This window comes from Myxocyprinus asiaticus, chromosome 20 (assembly GCF_019703515.2).
Source record: "Myxocyprinus asiaticus isolate MX2 ecotype Aquarium Trade chromosome 20, UBuf_Myxa_2, whole genome shotgun sequence".
Classification (NCBI taxonomy): Eukaryota; Metazoa; Chordata; class Actinopteri; order Cypriniformes; family Catostomidae; genus Myxocyprinus; species Myxocyprinus asiaticus.
The window spans coordinates 25,293,032-25,302,275 of record NC_059363.1 but is presented as its reverse complement, the minus strand read 5'-3'; the positions used below and the strand labels follow the sequence as shown (position 1 = coordinate 25,302,275).

Here is a 9,244-nt window from a genome sequence, read left to right as displayed (position 1 = left end):
ACTATAAAAATTCTGCCAGTACAGTAAGACAAAATACACATGTTAAAAATACATTCTCTGAAAAACCTAAATATCTTATGCAGTGTTGTTTCTAAAACAAGATAATTGATCTTGTTTTAAGGGTTTTTAGATATTTTTACAGGAAAACAATACAAAAATTATCATTAATACGATTTTTGCTCTAATATCAAAGGTCTTACTAGAAAAAAAAAAGAAATGATCCAACGTGAATTTTCTTGATAAAAAAATATGATTGTGCCTGGTAACATGTGCATGTAAAATGGCTAGAAATAGCATTTTAGCTTAGCGTAAAGCTGACAATTTACACAAGGTTTATTTCTATTTCTTCTGCTCCAGACTTACTTCTGTCTGGTCATATGAATGTAACACATCAAAGTGTTTCACCGCTGTTCAAATGCACTTTGGATTGCATCGTTTATATGTATAAATGTTTTCCATCTGAAAAGGACTAAATATTAAAAGAAACGAATGACAATAAAATGCAAAGTAATCTCTTCAGTAATCAAAATACATTTTGAATGTAACTATTCTAAATACCAATGATTTAAATTGTAACTGTAGTGGAATACAATTACTTACATTTTGTATTTTAAATACATATTCCCGTTACATGTATTCCGTTACTCCCCAACCCTGTGTGCATGTGTAATATTTTGTTTTCACAAATTTCTCTCGATATGAAAACTTCCAAGATTAGTGAAGACAGTGGAGGCCTTTTGTATGATCCTGCTAATTACAAGCATTCATAGAATATTAAGAGGTTCACCGTGTTATCACGCACCGCTAAATAAGGAGACGTTTAGATGCGCTTGCTCTTTACTCCCAAAATTGATAATGGTACAGCAATACTGCATTTACAGTGCGACAACTTGTAGTGCTGGCGAGAGCGCCTTTGGGTTTCAGATAGGAAGCGGAGACAAGGATGATGAGCCAATATATATATACACTGATGATTTTCATGAAGTATTTGACTTTTCTCTCTCTGATTTTAATTTATACATTTGTCTGCCTCAGCTATGCCACCACTTTGCTGTTACCAACTAGTCCACACAAATAACTTTGTTTACTTAATATATTCATCAATTTATATAGACTATTTTATGCATTTCGTTATTATTATTATTATTAGACTTGACCGTTAAAATAAAAATAAAACATTGTAACGTTGGTTCAAGGAATGGAAGAGAGAATACGCGGGAGTAGATACTTTTAATAATAAACGCTGGATTGGAACAAACAATGACGCTAAACATCACAACATATCCATTAAACATAACACTTCAAGAACTGACAAGGAATGAATAAAACTGGAGGATATTTATACACAAAGGTGCTGATGAGGGAACGGAGAACAGGTCAGGAGGATTGGGAACAGATGGTAGTGATGAGGGCAGTGCATTATGGGAAGTGTAGTCCAGGGGAAACTGAGGATGACACAAAAACCATATCAAAATTAGAGTCCACAGAACAGAGAATAATTGTGACATTAACACCCCCCTCCCAAAGGGCGACTCCTGGTACCCCAAAGACGGATGAGGAGGGTAGGGTGATGCAGAAGGTGAGGAAGGATCCAAAGAAGATGATCAGAAGGCCTGGGGGGTGGCTTCAGGGCTGGGAATTGATCCAGGGGCCTAGGCCGCGGGACAGGAACTGGGTCAGGAGGCAGCCACAGAGCAGGGACTGGATCAGGAGCCCAGTAGGCAGCCACAGAGAAGGGACTTGAGGTCTCGATGGTGGAGCCAGAGATGGGTCCGGAGATGAAGCCACAGGAGAATGGAGGATTTGGATCTCAAGGGAAGGAACCAGAGGAGGAGCTGGCAGAGCCACAGGAGGATTAGGGTTTTGAGACATAGATAATGGAGAGCGTGGTGGAATGGGCAGAGGCGTAGGAGGGGGAGATCCAGGGATTGAGGGTGGAGCCAAGGAAGTGTCGACGGAGGCAGGCGGAGCCGGGAGAGGCTCGGAGGCCGGCGAAGCAGTGGAAGACTCTGGGGGCGGAGCTGTGGAAGGCGGAGTCATTTTGAAGAGCGACTTGATCCAGCCGAGGATACAATTCCGGATGAGTAAGTCATTTAGTTTTACTTACATTAGTTGACATGCTATTTTATATAAACATGTACATATTTTACTAGCTGGACTATTTCCAGACTTGCCAGCCAGGATTCAGAGTATTGACATTTGCAATATATCCTTATAGGCAAGTTTTAGTTACATTTAAATGTTTCGGCTAAAGCAGGTATTTAAATTGTATGCTGTATGATATAAATATGATATGTAATATGATATAAAAATAATATGAATGTTTAGATTATATTTTAACTAGTGTTTATGCTGCCTCATTATCATCAATGAAGCTTGTGCTTGCAAATATCTGTTCGGGTGTAAATGTGCTGTAAATATGCCCATATTAGAAAATCAGCATATTAGAATGATTTCTGAAGGATCATGTGACACTGAAGACTGCAGTAATGATGCTGAAAATTCAGCTTTGATCACAGGAATAAATTGCATTTGACAATATATTCAAATAGAAAACGGTTATTTTAAATTGTAAAAATATTTCACAATCACTGTTTTTGCTGTATTTTGGATCAAATAAATGCAGCCTTGGTGAGCAGAAGAGACTTCTTTTAAAAACATTAAAAAAATCTTACAGATCCATAAATTCTTAAACGGTAGTGTTGGTCTAAAGTTTAAGTCTTTATGTAAAGAAAATGTATAGTCAGATAATACATTCAATCATTAAGTCTCCTCACATTCATTCTCTCTCAGGGGAGGGGTCTTTGTCTCCTCAGGTGTGAATCATATCAATATTCATGATCATCCACGCCTCCTCGCATATGGTCTTTCTAACACTTAAAGTGTCTTACAAAAGTTAAATGACTATATTGTTTTGTATGAATGAGTGATCAGGATGGTTTCACATCATTTTGTAGCAAAACCTCCAGGCTACATGATCCAGTTCACAAAAGTCTTGTGAACAAATGTCTAGTATGTGATATATGGCCTTATTTCAGTGACTTACAATTTTTGTTTTTTCAAAAACCACGCATAAACGTTATTTTCTCAGAAATACAAACATGTACATACATGTTGTTCACATATTATTGTAGCCCAGTTTGTGCTGAATACAGTGTTAGAGTTTAGCCATTAATATGTTTTTAAGCAACTGAAAAAAGCACAAATGTCAAGACATGTCAAAACTTCTCCAGGGCCCAAAACACCCTCAGACCCCAGAGGGTTAAATGCAACACTTCAAGAACTGACCAGGAATGAAGAAAACTGGAGGGTATTTATACACAAAGGTGCTGAGGAGGGAACAGAGAACAGGTGAGGTGGATTGGGAACAGATGGCAGTGATGAAGGAAGTGCATTATGGGAAGTGTAGTCCAGGGGAAACTAAGGATGACACAAAAACCATATCAAAATAAGAGTCCACAGAACAGAGAATAACTGTGACAAACATAGGTATCCTGATATTAAAGTTTTAGCATAAATTGTAGCTATAGGTATTTAAATTGTATCAGGTGTAATTTCATGTTTGTCCCACAGGTGTCTGAATAAGTCTGTGCTAATGATGCTCTTTACACTGAATGAGTACTCCAGAGCACTCGTAAATCTACGAGCATTTTCAAAGACTACTTCAGTTATAATGCTTTTGGGAAAATGGGCTGCAAAACTAAAATGAATCGTAAGATGGATTCTATGATCTACTTAGGCTTACGATGCTTTTGGGAAATGAGGCCCTGATCTGTAAACCAAACATGGATGGCACTTGTAATGCCAAAACTGCCTGAGTAAGAACATTAAGTGCCTTTATTTCACTAAGAAACAGGGAAATAGTGCAGAAAACACACACACACACACACACACACATAATTATATATATTTCTCATATTTTGATCCATTAAATAAGTTCTTTAATGACCAAAATTCGGCCATGCAACTCTATATGGCACAAGTTGATAGGTTCTTTGACTTGTTATCTGTTAGCCACTCGCTTTGAGAGTTTTTCCTCTGAAAATGCTATTTGCTCAGGTGGCTTGCTTGGGCTTTTTCTTCTGTCAGCTTGTATGGTAAGGTCTGCTTTTGGCCATGACACATAGAAGTGCATCTTTAACAAAGTAAGCCTTAGCTAAATCTGGCACACATCGCTATTTTAGGTTGAGGTTAAATAAATCCACACATAGCTAGTCTAAGTCACTAGTTAAATAATCTGAGCTTTCCTGGCTCAGGTACACATTATGAATTAAATCACTGTTTAAGCCATTTCTGCTTAAGCAAGCCGAGGCACACAGAAATTTAGTTCATTAGCATTACACCATTGGTCAAGGCACACTTAGCTAGCATACACTCAGTGCACATGGCTCTTCGGAGCAGCAGTACACAAGACTTGGTGATAGATCTGTTTGGTTGGGGGGGTTGTGTTTTGTGTTTGTTTTATGCATTTTTTGCAGCTTCCCTGCTTTGTTGGGGGATGGTTTTAATGTGTATTTGCGCAGCAGCATGTAATACATGCTCAGAGCAGCGTGTTTTGCTTTTTGTTCATATGTGGAGCTAGGGCTGCACGATAAAACGATCTCAATATTTATCACAAAAAAAACAAAAAAAAAATCCACGATATCTATAAGCTTTTCAGCTATTTTCAATATTTAGCCCATGTTCTACATCTAGACGATCAGGTGCATGTCGCTAAAAACGCAAGCAGTTTGGCTTCTTTTACACTGTATGAAGTTGCTAATGATAGCTAACTCGCTAACGATTAGGCTACGCCTGTCACCGCATCCAGACCCTGGATTGATTCCAACCGGACCACAAGACTTCATGATGATGGTTGCGTCCTTTCATTGTCTCTAGTGAGAAGCGTGACAAAACAACAATGCTGTGTACACCAGCTCTGATCTTTCTGCGCTGTATTCTTGAATATTTTTCTCTAGCACCTCTCACGCTTCATTTAAGCCCTGTCCCGCTACACACACGCTGCCTCTTTATTTTGGCCATATCGGCCAGCCCTATGTGCAGCAACATGTCCACACGATAACTCAGTATGTATGTGTATTTTCTAGCAGTGGCAAGTCTCATACTTGCTCTGCAGCACCAGCAGCATTACCACATCTAGTCCGCCAAGACCAATATCCTATTAATATGTCATACCCACATTTACATGCTAAATGTTTCCGAAAGTTGTCATGACTGAAATGCATTTAAGCAACATTGTCAGAATGGTACCAGCTTATCCTACTGAAATCCCTGTGACAAATAAACAAGAATTAGGTCATAAGTAATCCAAAAATAAAAGCAATTAAATGAAATTTTCAAATGTAAATCAAAGAGACTGTTAATGACTACAATTTTAGTCAGCACTGACTGTAAATATGATAAAAATATGAAAAAAAAAAAAAATGCACAGTTCCTGGCTGTGTGTAGCACCTGCCCTCTACATATCTTTCTGAAGGATCCCAGTGTTAGGAAATAGCACCGGAAGTGCATTTTTTATTTATATGTTCCTGATCATTTCAGTGTGACACTCACAATCTGAGAAGCAATTTGAGCATGGATTGCTTTGTGAACGTTACAAATGTAATATAGTAAAAGACTGTCAACACTTCATCAGAATTCTTACATTATGAGCTGATGAGGGATTCCACTGTACTTGGCTACCAGCAGTGGGTTATGGAAAGGGTTGATTAATAATTATATAAATCAGTGCGAGTCTTCCCTCCCACTCAATGAGACACATAATCATACATAATTACAGATGAAGCAGTTCTTCCTTAGGCCCTCGGCACTGGAGGGACAGCCGCATGCTTCTCTCTACAGTGTGATACATTGATTGCACACAACAGGCATAAAACAAGTTTGTAGCAGTAATCATTATTTAGGAACATACCTTAAACTTGAACTCTTGTCTTCATTATATACCTGTGAATAAGAAAGTAAATGTTTGGACAGAAATAAGTCTGCACACATTAACATACTGTACATACACTGAAATCTTTAATCTGGGTTACAATTAAGAAATAAAGGTACAACAATATGATCTCACAGGCAAAGTTATTTTCAAATTTGGACCTGATTTGCCTAATTACAGACAAGTGCACCACATGTGGTGAATGTTCATATCCTGAAAATCGCCCCCGCTGTGCCTGTGACGTCACCTCCCTTTTGTTCGCTGGCTACCAAGACACTACATTTGCAAAGTAGAAAGAACTCAGTTTTGGTATCAGTACTGTTATGGTTAGGTTTATGGTTCGGGTTAAGAGTATATTAATGTAAATCACTACACAAATTTTTCATTTGGACGTTGTTCATGCAGCTCATGTCTTGCTCTTACGTAGTGCACCACATGAAGGTCTGCATATGTTCAACTGGACTTCCAGCTTCAACCACTGGGAGCAGACCAAGCAGACCATTGTTCTAAAATTTGATCTCCTGTCACCTTTTTTATTTGAGATAAGTTTGGGTACAAAAGGCTATGCAATATTGTGAACATGTTCTTAAATATAAACCATTTCAAAAATGTAAACAAGGAATTAGAATGGTATTTCCGGATCCTTTCAACAAAGTCTCTTTTTCAAGGTAAGTCAGTCCACTCGGCTGCCGTCTTTGGAACGCTCTTGGGCAGTTTGGGCTGCTATTTTTTTATGTAAACAAGCGTTATGAAAGTGCAGCTCATATCTACTTGAATGGGGAAAGACCGAAAATCTCAAATGGTTGGTCAAGATTACGATAAAAGAACATATTTCAAATAAGTAGTAAAATCTGACAATACTTTGTGGCGGGGTGAGCAAGAGACAGACAGTGGGTGTGGCGTCAGGCCTCAGAGAGGCATTTATTTAAAATGTCCAAAACAAAGGGAAATCTGGGGCCTTTGCAGTGAAAAGGGCTATGTGAAGGAAAGAGTAGTGAAGACAGGGGAAGGTCAGGTGACAGTCCTGGCAGTCGCAACGCACTCCCCTCCCTAGGTCTCGGCACTTGAAATGAATAGCGACCCGGCATCCTGGCCCATTGGCCACGACACGTGCTCCAATGACTGGGGTTCAGTCATCATCATTTAGATATTTTTTCTGGGGCTTAAAGTTAGAAAAAGTAGAGGTGTAACTGTCCAGAGAAAGTAAAATTAAAACATTAAAAGCTGATATTTTAGAAAAAAAGAACTGTTGGCATGAGCAGTGCAGAATAATATATATATAAATAATTAGCAGCGAATCAATTGCATTTTAAAATATTGTATGATTCATACTTAAACTTTGTTCACCAAATTGAAGTCATGGTGTAACCAACATTTAGGAGCCATTTTGTTGTTTATGTTGTTAAAAACCATAAAACAGAGAAGACCCTTTTAGACCCTCAAGACAAAAAAAAAAAAAAAAAAATTTGATAGACATTATGAAAAGGCACACTTTGTTCAGGTCATGAGTAACCGTAAGAACTTGAATATCATGATACTGAAATTCATGATATTTATAAAAATATTTTTAACCTTAAATGTGTTCAAAAACATTTTTGAAAATCTCATGTATTTAAGGTTCAAGGAAAGTACTTTATTGGTTTTTACTTGGTTACACCACATACAATTTTTAAAGTCATACATTTTTTTTTTTTTTTTAAATGCTATGTTTTTTGAAAATAAACCAAATTGGACAAAGATTAAATTAAGAACTTGACATTGTGATTTCTAATTTTTATCACCTTGGACAATTTTATTTGTTAATGACCATCATATTAAGGACATATTTTCATAAAAATTAAGTCAATTGTTAAAGGGATAGTTCACCCAAAGATGAAAATTCTCTCATTTACTCACCCACATGCCACCCCATATGTGTATGACTTTCTTCTACTGAGGACAAATTAAGATTTCAGCTCTGTAGGTCCACACAATGCAAGTGAATGGTGACCAGAATGCAAAAGGTCCTAAAAAGACTTTATGGCAGCATAAACTTTATCAAATCCATAAGACTCCAGTGCTTAAATCCATATCTTCAGAAGCAATATGATAGGTGTGTGTGAGAAACAGATCGATATTTAAGTCCTTTTCTACCATAAATCTATGCTTTCACTTCCACATTCTGGTGTGACTTTCAATTTCACATTCAGCCACCTACTAGTTGTGGCTGGTCAAAAGAGATTAATAGTGGACATTAATATAGTAGCTGGGTACTCAGGCAGTGTGGTCAAGGTGGCCGGGGACTCAGGCAGTCTTCTATAACACATGTGGAGACACAAGACAAGGGAGTGGATCTAAAAAGCAACTTTAATGAAACTAAACAAAACCAAACACAAGAAAACAAAAACCAAGAACAAACTTTACAGCCTATAAAAAGACAAGAACCGACAAATACAGAGCACGAGGGCAAAATATACACAGGAGCAAACATGCCTAACAAAGGCACGGGTGGGAGACAATCAGAGAAGGAACAGAACTAAGACAAGAGACCAAACCTACATTTCACATGTCCATAGACAGACACTGCAGAACATGTTACACATATGGACTATTTTTATGCTGCCTTTCTGTCCTTTTTGGACCTTCTGAGATCTGGTCACTGTTCACTTGCATTGTGAGGACCTACAGAGCAAAAGATATTCTTCTAAAAATCTTCGTGTTCTGCAGAAGTAAGAAAGTCATTCACATCTGGGATGGCATGAGGGTAAGTAAATGAGAATTTTTATTTTGGGGTGAACTATCCCTTTAAGTGTTATCCCTCTGCTAGAAGATATAGTCGCTGACATAACAGAACATTATTTTTGAACAATGTTCCACTAAGGGGTGCTGTGCAGTAATATGATGAACAGGTGTTTCATGTCACAGCAGTTACTACAGTATATTGTTGATTTTATTATAACTGGAACACTGTAATGGCAAATCAACCTGGACCGGAAATAAACTGGTGTTCTATTGACAGTGAGAGATTTTTTTTTTTTTTTTACCTGTGCGGTTTCAAGTGAGATTCCAAATCATGCCAAAATATATAACTTAAGAGTTGGCAAGTAAGTGCTTAGTAAGGTTTTATTTTTTCCCACTTATAGCCAACATAAAACCTTTGTTCTGATATAAAATCCTGGGTTTTATTCCTGCCAGAATATCTCAATAGTTCAAGCAAATTATAAGCTTCTAAGGATGCTACTACAACATGAAAGCATGGACTGGAGGAAACACAGTAGAATGGCATCTTCATTTACAGTCTAGCCCTCATTACATTCAAACCCTTGGAGTGGG

The 9,244-nt window shown here is 37.7% G+C and overlaps 1 long non-coding RNA gene across 2 annotated transcripts; it reads right to left on the bottom strand.

The window, feature by feature from the left end:
• Positions 1-1,219: 1,219 nt before the first annotated feature.
• LOC127410920 (uncharacterized) lies at positions 1,220-8,047 on the bottom strand. Of its 2 annotated transcripts, XR_007892182.1 has the most exons (4): positions 7,829-8,047; positions 5,912-7,088; positions 3,289-3,420; positions 1,220-1,445 (listed from the first exon to the last, which is right to left on the bottom strand). It is a non-coding gene; the product is annotated as an uncharacterized LOC127410920 (long non-coding RNA). The 2 variants fall into 2 exon arrangements; XR_007892181.1 differs by having other exon boundaries at positions 1,220-3,420.
• Positions 8,048-9,244: the final 1,197 nt, after the last annotated feature.